We start from the raw sequence: 14,174 nt of genomic DNA, 5'->3' as shown, positions 1-14,174 counted from the left end.
AAAATGTAAAATTTTCTTAAGCAATCACTTTGTGCTAAAATGAAAGAGAAGAACTAATAAAGTTCCTACAAGGAATTGGCAATTGATTGGACCTCATTTCATATGGGTTAGCTTCATTTACATACAGCCAAAGATATCAACTGCAAGTTTATAATCAAAATGAAGTATAAATGAAGGTGCAAATATTTTAGACAATATGAAGTCATACTGTACAAATTTCAAAGAAAAGAAATGATCAAATCTTGCTGCACTAGATATAAGAAATAATGGAATATAGTAGGAAATTTATGGAGAGATACAAATGAATAGTGAATTCGTTAGGGAGTCTAAATTAAGAAAGTTTGTAACCAAAATGCAAAGGCAACATTAATGTCTCATATAAAAATAAATAAATAAAACAATGTTTTTCTGATATATGCTAAATAGGATAGAATATACCTGGATTTCTACTTGAAATCACTAATCTGAAAGTCTACTTATTCCATACTTTTATTACTTGTATCAGGGTTTCATTGAATTGAAAACAGAACTAGGGCAAGAAATCCACCTAAAAATAAATGTTTCAGACTATTTAGAATTTGCAAAAAAAAGAAAGTAAAAAAAAAAAAAAAACGATGAACTCCTACAAGGAATTGACAGCTAATTGGACCTAAGATTAAGTAGTTTTAGATGGGTTTGGGTATATCTAGTTAGTTTCATTAATTAACAATAAATGCTGGCATATTTTAACAAATCTTTAGAGAGAAAAGTTGTACTCAAATTGACAAATCAACACTGAAGAGAGGTGAATCTTACTTGGATATTATTATTGACATACATGGCCATCTTTGTTGGGGATGGTAGAAATAATCCTCTAAATCTTACTTGCATCTCTTAATAAATAGTTCTCTAAATGCTTCATGTTTTCAGAACTTTCACTTTTCTTTACATAACAGTTTCAATCACTTCATTTTGTTTACTTTTAAATTCTGAGAAAATGTCTGTTTGTTTGATTTGGAGTTCCAAGAATAGTTATATATGCGAATCAGTAGATGTTGCATTGGTGCGGTGAACAAGATATTTGTAAAATGGAGAAGTAGGACAGGTCTATTGTAGAATTCTGAATTCTGCTGCAATTCTATAAATATTTAAAAGGTTAAAAAACCACACCCTATGCACCTATATTCGCCCAAAAATTGGCATCAATTCGCACCGTCCCCAATTGTACTTTAGGCCTATTAATTCTAACCCTTCACTGAATGGTCATTCTCCCATTATTTTACACACACACATATATATATATATATATATATATATATATATATATACACACGCTTTCATGCACCATAATAGAACACTTGTCACATAATAATTGGTTGGTTAATGTAAAAAGTGTAGGAAATTCGGTATGCGTTTGTCACGGGGGTAGTTTTACAGCGGAAGAAACCCGTGCGACGTCCAGGTTAAGGTAGGTCAGGACAAGCCTTTATGTGCTTAGAGGCTAGGATTTGCCTGATGGGATGGCTCCACCAAAGTTAGTAGCACATGATCATGACCTCAAGTCCAATGACTGGGGCACTCTTCTGGCTTAGACCGATCCATGGGAGGCGCCGCTTACGTGCTAAAGGGGGACAACCATAATGCAAGGTGATCATGTGCCGATGAGGTGACTTGGCACCAATGTGAAGGGTCTTCTGTATGCCAAGGATGACAGACACATGTGTGCCATGATGATAGGCAACCGCTTAGGCCGAAACACACCTGTGCACTAGGGGCAACGGGATAGCTCAATTAGCTTGGGCAAGGGGCTGGCGAGGTGAAGGATCATGCTTGAGTCAGGCCTGCATGCCAAGCCTCCCTTGAGTGTCGGTAGCGCAGTGCCGATCCAACACTGTCCCTGTGAGCAAGTGTACGCCCATGAAGAATCCTAGTATCCATGCTAGCCATTAACTAGGGCCACCCCACATGGGATAAAGGTTTAGGAGTGCCAAGTTAGACACCCAAGAATGCCAACCACCCGTCCTCCAAAAATACGTTAAACTTTTCGTGATATGCGTGAAGAGAATATCAATTCTCTCAAAAATCTGACAAAATTAAGTCTGTATTGAACCATAACACGTCGGCATCGGCAAATGTAGATTTGTAAGAAAAGTGTCGGGGGAGACCGGCGCCGCCGTCACTAGACGCCCACTCTCACAAGTCACAAGTCTGTCTCCGTGTGTGTATTGGGGCAATAAAAAAATGACAAGCTTAGAATTTAAAATTTATGGCATTAAAAATGAAGGGGCGGCGGAAGTGGCAGGGCTCCGGCCTTCTATAAAGGCAGAGTTGATGGGCGCATCGTTCGCGCAGCATGAAAACGCGCTACGTATCCTTAAAACGCGTGCGAGATGAATTAAGTGCACTCCCCTCTAGAGTTGAGTTATCATAATTGATAATTATATATTTTTAATATTATAATTTATAATTTTATATTAATATTTAATAGGATTAAATCTTTTAAATTATCCTACTGTTTAGCTAATTGACGTATAATAGCTAATGTCTTGCCGTTCCATAAATTTTTAACAATTGTCCAACCTCCTCTCTGCTGTTAATATCTATTAATGTTTCGTCAAAATTCATACACACGTGATACGATGTATAAATTTTATTCAAAACCCAATTTTACCTTTGGTCCCTCTCCTTTCTTCTTCACCATCCCTCCCGGTGGCAGTTATAGCGAACCACTCTACAACCGTATCGCCGGCGAAGAGGGCTCTACATCATAATTTTCCACGAGGTCGGGTGTGGAAAGGAAGGAGAACGAACGAAGGGAACCGAGAGAGAGAGAGAGGGGATGTGAAGGGGTCTGTCATTGCTGCAACTGATGAAACAAGGGCGACAGGGAGAGAGAACGAAGGGAACGGGGGAGAGAGAATGAAGAGGACGAAGAGAGAGAGAGAGGAACCTCCGTTGAGCTCCCGAGCTAACAAAGAGATTCTTCTCCGTCAACACCAAATCGGTTCCCAAATTAACATTTTTATCAAGATCAACCCTCCGTTGAGCTCCTAGCTAACAAAGATGATGAACAGTTAAACTCCCGTCACTCCGTTGAGCTCCTGAGCTAACAAAGACGATGGGCCACCAAAATCCTCTACTCTCGTTCACTCTGAAGTCCTCGCCTTTATCGCCTTTTGTCTCTCATTCGTTGAAGTACACAAAGCTGAGTTCGCTTCCATGGTCTGTGTTCACTTCTCTTCCTTCTCTCTCCTTGAAACTGAGTTGCCTCGCTCCGGGGATAGCAATTCCACTGAATCCAATGGTTCATACACGAGATCTAGAGAAGACAGCTTGTTGGTATGATCGATCGGGCACTAGAGAAGGAATTCACTGAAGGTTTGCTGGATCTACGCTCCTTGGCTCTTTCTTCTTTTCTGTTTTTTACTTATGTATTTTGATTTGTTCCCTGTGGAGAATGAACTAGGGTTTTCGTTAAGGCTTTTCTCTGTTTGATATCAGTGTCGGGTTTCGTGTTAGTGCGAATGGGAAAGATTGTGAAGTTCGTGCTTGTGGATCAGCTGTATGTGGTTTTTGATGTCCTACAGGACAAATGTGAGCGTGATCTCATGTTGATTTTTCTTCCTTTCTCAATTTTGTTTTAACTCATTTCCGGGAAAAAGTGATTTTCAGGCATATAGGCTCTTTTTCGTCTACGCCTTAGGCCCGTTTGTTTTTCACTAAGTTATTTATCCGGGTAAATGCAATTACTTTGGATAAGTTTTTCCTAAGAAACATTTATTTTACCCATATTCTTTTATTTCTTATGTAAATAAGGCGTTAATCATTTTAGTTATAAAAATCTATTATTAAAAAATATATTTTTATCCCATTCAAGTGTGGGCCTATTTATCCACCTAAGAGATGGGTACCCAAGAAAATAAACCTTCAATGATCCTCATATAAATATAAATCTGAAAAAAGAACAATGAATTCCTAGGAATTCCCCCCTTTCAAAATCTGAAAAAAGAATGCCCCCTTAAAACTGAATTTATTGTCAAAGCATCAGCGTTTTTCCTAACTTCCATATGCTAGTCCAGTGTTCTCTCAATGACTTGAAATATTAATTGCAATTTCCTGAAAGTTATTTCTTTCTGATCCTTTTAAACAATTTTGGAGACGGATAAGTATGCTTGTCTACTAAAACAACTAACGGGGAAGATTTTCCAGTTTAATACAATAATTTGTTTTCTGGAGTTTTCGTTTGTGATAGCTATTGTAATTTACAATTTAGTATATTAAATTTTCACGATTTCTGCTGGTATAACATGACTTCCACTTTATTTGGATTTGCTTTAGTTTGATAGGGTCAGCAAAATAGCACCCTGAAAGCAAGCATGGAAATTGCTGGTTTTGTTCCAGTAGTAGCATCTCTCATCACTCAAACCGACGACCCACCACCGGAAGGGGTTTCACAATCCAGCTACGACAAATCGTTAGTCGTTGAGGAGGCAATAAGTGTTTTCAACCTTCTAAAGCCAGCTGCCGATAATGGTAGTTCTGAACAGAGATGAAGATGGACGAAAACTTAAGGGTACGTAAAACAATAGCTAAACATAGTATTACTCATGTCAATTAACTAAATAGTAGGGATGGTTTAAGAGATTTATCCTATTTAATATATTATGCAATATACATTATTAATTCATTTAATGTCAAGTTAAATTTCCAAAAAAAGTAAAATTCAAATGAGTAAAAGAAAAGCAAAACTCAAAAGAATGAAAGACAAATAAAAGAAAAACAAAACTCAAAAGAGTGAACGACACTATTGGTGTAGGAGTCTAAGCATCTTCTAAGCATCTTCCTTCCTCAATAATCTATCTGACTCTCTCTAGTTTCTCTCTAATCTCTCTGTATTTAGAAGTTTAGATTTTGGAATACAATCGAATAGGTTGACCAGTGGCCTACTATGCTGTTGCTGCCCGTTGGGTGAGGGGCTGACTGGCTGAGGGCGTCTTCCTTGTCCTGTTGAGTGTCGCCGAATGCCATAGCTATCGGCTGCCGCAGAGGCCGTCTTCTCCTCCATTTTTTATAGAACAAACAAGGCTTAACTTAATTTCGATTTTAACAAAAATAATAAAAAAAAATTCAGTTCAGTTTAATTGGTTTTTACATATTTCATTTTCGATTTGGTTTGCCATCTTGTTAAATCGATTTTGAAAATTTCAGCTTTTTTGGATACTCACCCCTACTCCTCTCACCTCTCTTGCCATACCGAATCGAACCCACCGTTTTTACTCTCATTCTCTCCCTCTCCGATCAGTAGCGACCAACAACTATCTCCGATGACCAGAGAAAATTGGTAGATGAAATAAAATAAATCTGGGCCAGAATAAGAAGAGAGGGAAATAAATGAATTTATGTAAAGCGATTTTTTGGGGTAAATTTATAACGTAATGTGTTGAACCGTCGCCGGTGTTCTCTTCTCTTATCTTTCCTCCCCACCGTCTCTACATAGTATCAAACCGCCGCAACGACTGCCTGAATCTCCACCGCCCAAACAACAACGCCGTCGAAACCATTGCTACAACCCTCGCCGTTTGGAGGCGGAAATGGGGAAATGGGTGTTGGAGATACATGAGCTGGGGAAGAAAACGAGAATTTGGTTGGACAACTTCGAAACGCGGAAGATGGCACCCACTGCCTATGACATTGCGGCGTTGCAGATTAGACCGCGGTTGGCAAGCTCATGAGGAAGCTTCGTTGTTGATGATATCCGGTCGACGGCTCATGAGGTGGCTTCATTGCTTAGAGTTAGAGGGCCAATAGGAAGCTTCGAGGTGTGCAGCTCTAGCTCGTACTCTGTTCCAACAATCATTGGTTTGCCGCAGAGTCAAATTCAAGCTATCAATGAGTCGCCTTCTGCGAAGTTAGCAGAATCTTTGTTGATGGAGCCACCTAATCTGATTTACAGGGCTCTCTCTCCTGGGACTTTTCTTGAGCTCTGCCAGGCATTTAATGGCGGATTCTTGAAAGAGGTTTGTCTCTTTTTTGGTTGAGGTCCGACCGGTTTTTGCTTAACACGATGGAGGACGTCAATAAAAAACTGGTTATCAGGTATATGTCGATTGTCACGACTGAGGACATAGAAGGTGTTAAACCGACACACTTATGACGAGCTTATGACTCGGTTCACATCCGCAATGAGCTCAAAACTTGTAAAGACTTGCAATGAGTTCAAAACTTGAAATAGGCTTGTGATGAGTATAGGACCACCACAAGCTCGTAATAGACCCCAAAACCTCAATAATGCAAAGAAACTCAGAACCATCATGAACATGCGATGAACATAAGGCCATCACAGGGCTACGATGAGCTCAGATCCATTGCAGACTTATAATGAACTTAGAATTACTGCAAACTTGCGATGAGCTCAAACTCATCATAGACTTGCAATGAGTCCAGTACCATCGCAGGTTGTGATTTATTAACACTGCACGTGATAAAGCACCTGGCAAGACGAAAAGACATATAAGAAAAATATTGATGTCATTCACGCCATGTCAGTCTTGAAAAATTCACAAAAGGAATTAGTATCCGTATTATAAAATTCATTTTTGAAACTCATAAGACATATAACAAAACCCTAGTTGTATTTTCCGATAATTGACATGAAATCAAAAATTTTATTTTCTAATGAGAATAAAAACTTTTTACTCTATTCTTTCCATACCTCATGATGTTTTCCTATAAGTAGAGATTTAACTCATAACAAAAATATTTTTTATCATTTTATCATTCTATTCACCCTAGATTTTAACTTACCCTTTAACCTCAAACCTTATCTTTAAAGAAGACCCATATGTAACCTTACTACCACACTCACAGCACAACAGTAGTTAATGCAAAAAAAGTGATCAGCCAGGTTGTGCGATCAGGACTATCGTGGACCGGATGCTGTGCGAACGGTACGCGCGCTAACTCTGGCAGTCTGCGCTGAAAAAAGCCGGAATCGTCTGGGAGGGTTTTCATGCTTTTGGCGTTATATCAATTGATAGATCGGGAAAGTAATGACTAATGTATAATGAAATTGTGAGCCAAAATGAAGCCATCTCACGTAATTTTTCTTAAGAGGGCTCGATCAACGCAAATGTCCCAAACGGCCTGTCAAATCTTAACAGAACCCGTTCAGTTGGTAGGTTTTCTGTCTCGTCGAAGTAGAGACCTGGGATTAATTTCCGCTGCCACCAGAGGGTTGGGGCTAAACAAAAAGAAAGTCTTTAACAGCACCCCAGTTGACTGTTGCATAACATGCCAGGAAAAAATCCAGGACCCACCGTATGGTCTCTAGTCTAATAATCAAGATCGCTTAGCCAGCAAATCATCAAGTTTATGTATATTCTGGATCGTCTCATTTTTAATTATTCTTGGAACTAACTTATATTTAAAGTTGGGATCATGTGGATTTGGAGATCAAGAATTTTTATATGGCCCCCCACTTAATTGTCCCAATCCTCCATAGATAGAGCGAGGTCTATCTACGTGCTTTGCGGTGGTTTGCTTATAAGTTTTGCGGGACCAATTCCAAACCGGCTACTATCCACGTGCAACACTACATTCCAAACAATTAGTACTTTCTTTGTTTGTTTTTCTCCTTTTAATTGCCTTTTATTAGCATAAGTCTCATTGATATATATTTTTTATTATGGCTCAGTTTAGATGGTATTTTCATCATGGTTTTAAAAAATGATCCACAAATGGAATTGTTCTAGCCATTGGGTTTTGGCCGATATTCAATCGTTTGATTTGAATGGATGGTTCATTCTAAAAAATAAAAAATAAAAAAAGATTAAAATCATTGAACAAATCAATGGTCAATGGTTTAATTATCTGGATCAATAGGTTGTTGATTGATTCAGTATTTTTTGACCAAGGATCAGGTTTATATAAAACGGAACTAATTACCTGAACGATTTTTGGGTAAAATAGTCTGACTATCGATGATTCAAAAACCATAATTTGCACTGTATATATTTTTTATTGTACTCTTGCCAAACTTAGCTTACACAAATAATTGGACGCTTATGTGGGTGGGGACAGAAGAGGGCACAATTGATCCTAAGGATGTAAATGGGTGGGGTTAAATGGTAAACTCTGCTTGAACTGATCTATAGGGTTGGGTGAAAGTCTTGGCACTTCGACAACCCAAGACAAGATTCAGTTGGGTTTGGGTTTTATCATCCAAAAATGTTAGATCCTGATCTCCCTACATATAGAGGGTATTTTATAATTTGGTACAAAGATTGATGCATCAGTAATGACTTCTTCGAGGGGAATGACATCGTATTGATGGTTCAAAGTTGTATTAATTATTGATGCATCAGTAATGACTTCAATGGCACGAAGCTTTTTGACATTTTAAGATTTATAGGCCCATCATCCTGACTAATGTTCAATATCACATCCTATCAAAATGCATTGTCAACAGCCCAAAGCCTATAATTTCTAAAGTCATCACTTAAAATCAGTCTACTTTGAGGCTTTTTATTTTATCTTAATTCTAAGAAGAAAGGAGGTTCTTATTATATGACTATAAAATTGGATTCAAAGCCTGCCTTTGGTGGGCTCGAGTGACCCTTCCTCGTGTCAGTCCTTGAGCAAATACTATTTACCAATGCATGTACAGTTAGTTTGGTTGCTATGCTTAGTAAAAACTTGTAGGGGTCGCATTTTTTGAAATTGAGATTTGATCTTCATCCAAGGCACCTAACAACGATCTCACATATACATTCCACCGTGCATTGGGAACATTATCCGTAGGTCAATTAATTCTGTCTTTGTGTAGCAAAAGCTTATTGATTCCGTCTTTGTGATAGCAAAAGCGAAGGAGGTCTAGGTTTTAAAGACTTAAGTATTTTAATATTGCCCTTTTAACCAAATTCACCTAAAAAATTTTAGTGGTCAGCTTCCCTCTCGCTCAATTTAAAAGGAGTATAAATACAAATATGTAAAGTGCCAAACTTTATATTTTGTATATATTTATTTGTATATATTTGTATTTACAATCTTTTCAAACTGAACTTCTGGTGCAAAATTGTGAAGGGTCGATGCTTTCCAAATTGTTGTTTTCTCAATGCTAGCACCGGTAGTAATCCTTCCTAACTTTGGAGGAATGGGAGTGGTGAATCTTCGAGAATTTAGTATGGTAGGATCCTTGGGTTCCATTTCTCCCCAACTTTTAAATCCAATCTTCGGATGCAACCGACTATCAATGCATTTATGTTTCAGTCTCTTACTACATACACCCCACATATGGAATGGAACCCTTCTTGTTAAGCTTTTCAACTCTGTTGAAGTCGAGGCCATACTGTCTATTCCACTTTTAGATTCAGCTCATCAGGACTTGTGGGTGTGGAAATTCACACAAGAAATGAAAAATATATATTTTCTAATATGTGAATGTAGTTTGTTTTAGGGGTGTTCATAATTAAATAAGCAGACCAAACTGAAAATTTTGAATTGGAAAATGTGGTTAAATCAATTCGTTTTAGGTTAATATAAAAAGAATTGGTAATTAACCGAACCAACTGGTATATATTTATATATATTATATATTTTTAATATATATCACATATTACCTATATATAATATATAAAGATATATGCATTATATATATAAATATATACATATATTATATATCATTTATTATTTATAAAATAATATTATACATATATTTATATAAGATATATTATAAATATAAAAAATTAAAAAACCAATAGGACCGGTTCAATTTGAAAAAATGTTTATGGTTCCATTAACCGTACCATGGACACCCATAGTTTCATATGGCTTAGCATGTGGATACCTTTTTTTCTAAAAAAAAAAATACACCATATTGTGTTACTTATTTTTGAATATTTTGTATATTGTTTTTATTATTAATACCTTTGACTATTATGGATTCTGCAACTTACAAGAAATTTGTGGGATGAGATCTCCTAGAAGCAAAAAGGCCATGTTTGGCTCGCTGCTATGGGCCTCATTTTTTCAATTCTTAGTTATTTTGGGTAAGAATGAATAATATAAGAATATTTGGTTACAGAATTCTTTCCTCAAGCCTCATTCATTTTAGAATGAAAAACGAGTCTATGGCATAAAAGTTAGAAAAATTTATAGAATGAAAAATAATGGAGCCCCATATTGCTGCTTTTCATTCTTCGACGAAGCTTTATGCTGACGGTAATAAACTTATGCTGACAAACATTGACCGTCAGCCATTCGTTAGTAAAAACTGTGCCGATGGTTTTTAAGACCTAGGCCAACGGTTTATGAATACCGGCACAAAGCTTCTATGAAAATTGAAAAGGAGCAATATGAGTTATAATTTTATGATGTTTGATTATATTTTCTAACATTCTTATTATATTATCTTTATTAACTATACTATTATCAATTTGATGAAATTGTTAGACATTTTGTATTTCATGTTATTAATTTTATTTTTAATTTATAGTTTTTAAATTTCATTTCTATTTTGAAATTCTAAGCTCTTTTCTTCATTTGCATAACTGTGTACTCAATCAACAAACTAATTTCCTTTCAATTAGTTTTCAATAGGTGCTAATTGTATATTTTTCTATGCAATCAAATGCAAAAGCTTTTTTGATTTGTGGGGCTCACATAATTGATTTGTGTTTTGTTGGTGTGGGTCTTGCATGTGTCCACTATATATTTGCTAATGAGTACCATTTTGATTGATGAAAAAATGATTGAAAATGAAATTTGTAATCAAATGGTTCAAAATTTATTCTTACTTTTGCTACAATAAGAATTTTTCTTTTTGAAAAAAAAAAAAAGTTTGATTTGTAACAACAGTTTATCATTCTGGTCATTTCTACCCATTTTTGTTTATTCTATAACTTTATTATTAAAAAGAATGAACAAGAATAAAAATTCAACCCAACATGACCAAAAACTCTACACACGCAGCTGAATGTTGTGCACAGAACCTTAAATCTCTAGCTCAAATTGAACTTGAACTCAAACCTAACACTATTAGCTGAATGCTTTAACTTTGTAATAGGCTGTGAGACCTTTAATATTGCCCCACGCCAGTAATAAAATACATGGGACCTATGCTAAGAGGTTGAATGGTTGTGGGCCCATGTATTGACTAATGTGGAGTATTATAATTGGCTCCATAGCTATTGAACGGTTAGAGGTGGATTCGAGTGGAACTAAGCTGAATACTTGGTTATTCAAGCTTGACTAGCATAAATAGTGTTAGGTTTGAGTTCAAGTTCAATTTGAGCTAGAGATTTAAGGTAGAGCTTAGCTCGACTCAAAAGCTTGCAGGTTCGAGCTCGGCTCAGCTCAAACTTGACTACATAACAAGTTTTTTCTTAAAAAATTATACATATTAAAATATATATTTTTTATTTTACATACAAAAAATTAAGAATTATAAAAATCATTTTTATTATAAATAAAAATAAAAATATTATATATAAAATATATCGTTATGTATATAATAAAAATTATTTATTATATATTTATATGTATGTATATATGTATAATAAAAATTATTTATTTATTATACTAAACTCAATTAACCTCGTGAATTTCATGAGTCGAATTTTTAATAAACTCGAACTTGGCTTAATTAGCAAGTGGACCTACGCTCAAAGCTCGATTTAAATCGAGCCAAACCAAGCTGGAATAGCTCGTGGCCACTTGTATAAACAGCTAGTGTGTTTAGCTAGTAAATGTAAAACTGTAAAGGGCAACGATAAAAAAAAAAAAAAAAAAAAAAAAAAGAATATTCTAGGGTTTTAGCATTTGAGACAGACAAACTCAGGTTATTAATGATGGCAATTACGTTATTTTGGGTGTTGGAGAATGATGATTTTATATAATAACAACGAATTGGAATGGAATTTGCTCCTCACACAGGATGCCTCACAACGACCTCGGTGACACATCCCATGAGAGATGTTGCTAATGCACCGTAGGATGTACCTGTGAGGTCGGTGGGAAGCGCCATGAATGAGGAGCAGATCCGGTCTAACCAACAACACGTAAAAGTTGAAAGTTGAAACTTAATGCTCCCTCCCTAAACCGTAAAATCCGAGGACAACCCAAGAAAGAAAATAAAGCAGATAGGGTTTTCTTCAGCCAGTGACCATGGAGCAGGAACCAGGGGTCATAGTTCAGAGACCATTTCCTCCTTGGTCTCCATCTCTCCCTCGCCCCGCCCCCGCGTGCTTTCAAGGCCCTCTTCTCTTTGCGAGGAAGGCTCAGCTCTTTCTTTACTTGCCGGCGTGGGGGCGGGCGGCACGTTACGAATAGGCGCTACGTGTCTCAATTTCAATGATTTGACTACAAATTTTTCCAAATTTTAAAATTCTACGTTACGTCATTCTCTGTCGTTACGTAACGCTCTGCCTCTGCCTCTGCTCCATCACCTTTCACTCACCGCCCCATCATCCCAGCCCAATTCCTTTGAGGAGGAATTTCGCGGCTACTGAGAATTTCGATGATGAGTTGGCGCAGTAAAGGAATTTGGAATTTGGTCCGACAGGTTTCAATAATGGAACCCTCCGACTCCGAGACCAACAGGCAGCAGAATTGAGAGAAGCCAGGCACACGTCTTTTACTTACAAATTCAAACAACCTTTCCAATGGCTATATTTAAGGGTATTAAAATCTGTGGAATGCTTTGTGGGATTCTTCAGTCTTCACAATCACAAACCATAACACCTTTTCTTTTTTTTTATTCCTTTTGTTCTTCCTTTCTGTTTCCAAAATTCATTAGTTTTATTTTATCACTTTCTTGTGCGTAACTTAGACTTCAACATGAACATGCTTGAGTGCGTATGCATTCAAATCAAAACCTTAAACCTGTTACTGCTTCCTGGTGCATCCTACTAATAATCACTTTTAGTTTTAGACTCCCAGCATTTATTAATACAAGTTTTCTTTGCTGAATTTCTATGTCTATACAAGCAAGTCAGTCACATTATTTACTATGCATTTATTAATAATCCAGTCAGGTTCGGGTTGCACATGTCGAAGTATATTTGTATCTGATCCAAGTGCATAACCTGCAAATTGCGTACGTGCCTTATTAGTTGGTTTAGCTGCTGTACACATGATGAAATTCGTCTAATTCAACCTCAACCTGGCTTGGTTTGGTTTGATGGGATATGATGGCATTGGCATGGCAGTCTTTTGGAGCCAAGGGCCCAACCCAAGGCGCCCAAGAGGCATTGGGGAAGGCCCTTCCTAGTCAAGTTTCGCCCGATCTCAAATTTTGGACTTGGGCGAGGCCTGACTCTGAACTAAGCCCAAGGATTCTAGTCCAAACTCAAATTTAGGCCTCAGGATGGGCTCCTACTGACTTGACTTTAGTCTTTAGACCAAAATCTATTGATACAATATCTATGAAAGAAAGGACTGAAATTAGTTACGCTTTGTTTCTCGACCCAAAATCATTTTGGGCCGGGCATTAGGTCCTCGGGCCTGACTCAATCTGATGTAGACATTGATTGCGTTTTAAATTAGGCCTAGGCCCGACCCTAATTCTTTTAAGGCAGGCAGGGACAGCCCGGACCCACGTCCAACCCTCTACCAGATCGAAACTAAGACATATAATATTAAATTAGTACAGAGTGCACAACATACCATATCAAAGAGTGTACGGAAAAAATATGTGGTTGGATTAGTATTGCAGGTATTACTCTTGCGTGAAGACTAAAAGAGTTGAGAGTCCGAGGATGCATACTTTTTAGATGTTTTCTAACTTAATCAAATTATTAGTAAGGTCATTTATTAACACATCCCCTATATTTTTATATTTTTATGGGTTTATTATAAACCTCCCCTATAATTTATGTTTTACTAAAATATTCCTTATAGTTTGTAATTGATTTATTTAATCAACTTTTTATTACATAACATTGCAAAATGACAATTTTGATCCTAATGCTTATTTGTTTAAATTTAATAAAAAATAAAAAGAAAATATCATTTCGCCCCTAATAAAGCATGAACAGCCACTCTATTTGGATTTATTTGGTCTTTTTTTTTTGTATGAAGAAGTGTTAGAAGTACTTTTGGAATAAACAATGATGTGCCCATGTCCTTGAACATTTTTCACTCAGTTTAGGTGATGATATTATTATTTTTCAGATGGCAAATCAAACACTTTTTCATGA

General features: G+C 36.6%; 1 long non-coding RNA gene across 1 annotated transcript; it reads left to right on the top strand.

Moving 5' to 3' along the window:
* Nucleotides 1-2,653: 2,653 nt before the first annotated feature.
* LOC148850973 (uncharacterized) lies at nucleotides 2,654-4,668 on the top strand. The gene is made up of 2 exons (XR_016099550.1): nucleotides 2,654-3,357; nucleotides 4,318-4,668. It is a non-coding gene; the product is annotated as an uncharacterized LOC148850973 (long non-coding RNA).
* The last annotated feature ends 9,506 nt before the right edge of the window (nucleotides 4,669-14,174 follow it).

This window comes from Nelumbo lutea, chromosome 5, assembly GCF_056320005.1.
Source record: "Nelumbo lutea isolate HS-2025 chromosome 5, American lotus-T2T, whole genome shotgun sequence".
Lineage (NCBI taxonomy): Eukaryota > Viridiplantae > Streptophyta > Magnoliopsida > Proteales > Nelumbonaceae > Nelumbo > Nelumbo lutea.
Note: the sequence above shows the minus strand (reverse complement) of the source record. Positions and strands in the feature narration are given on the sequence as shown.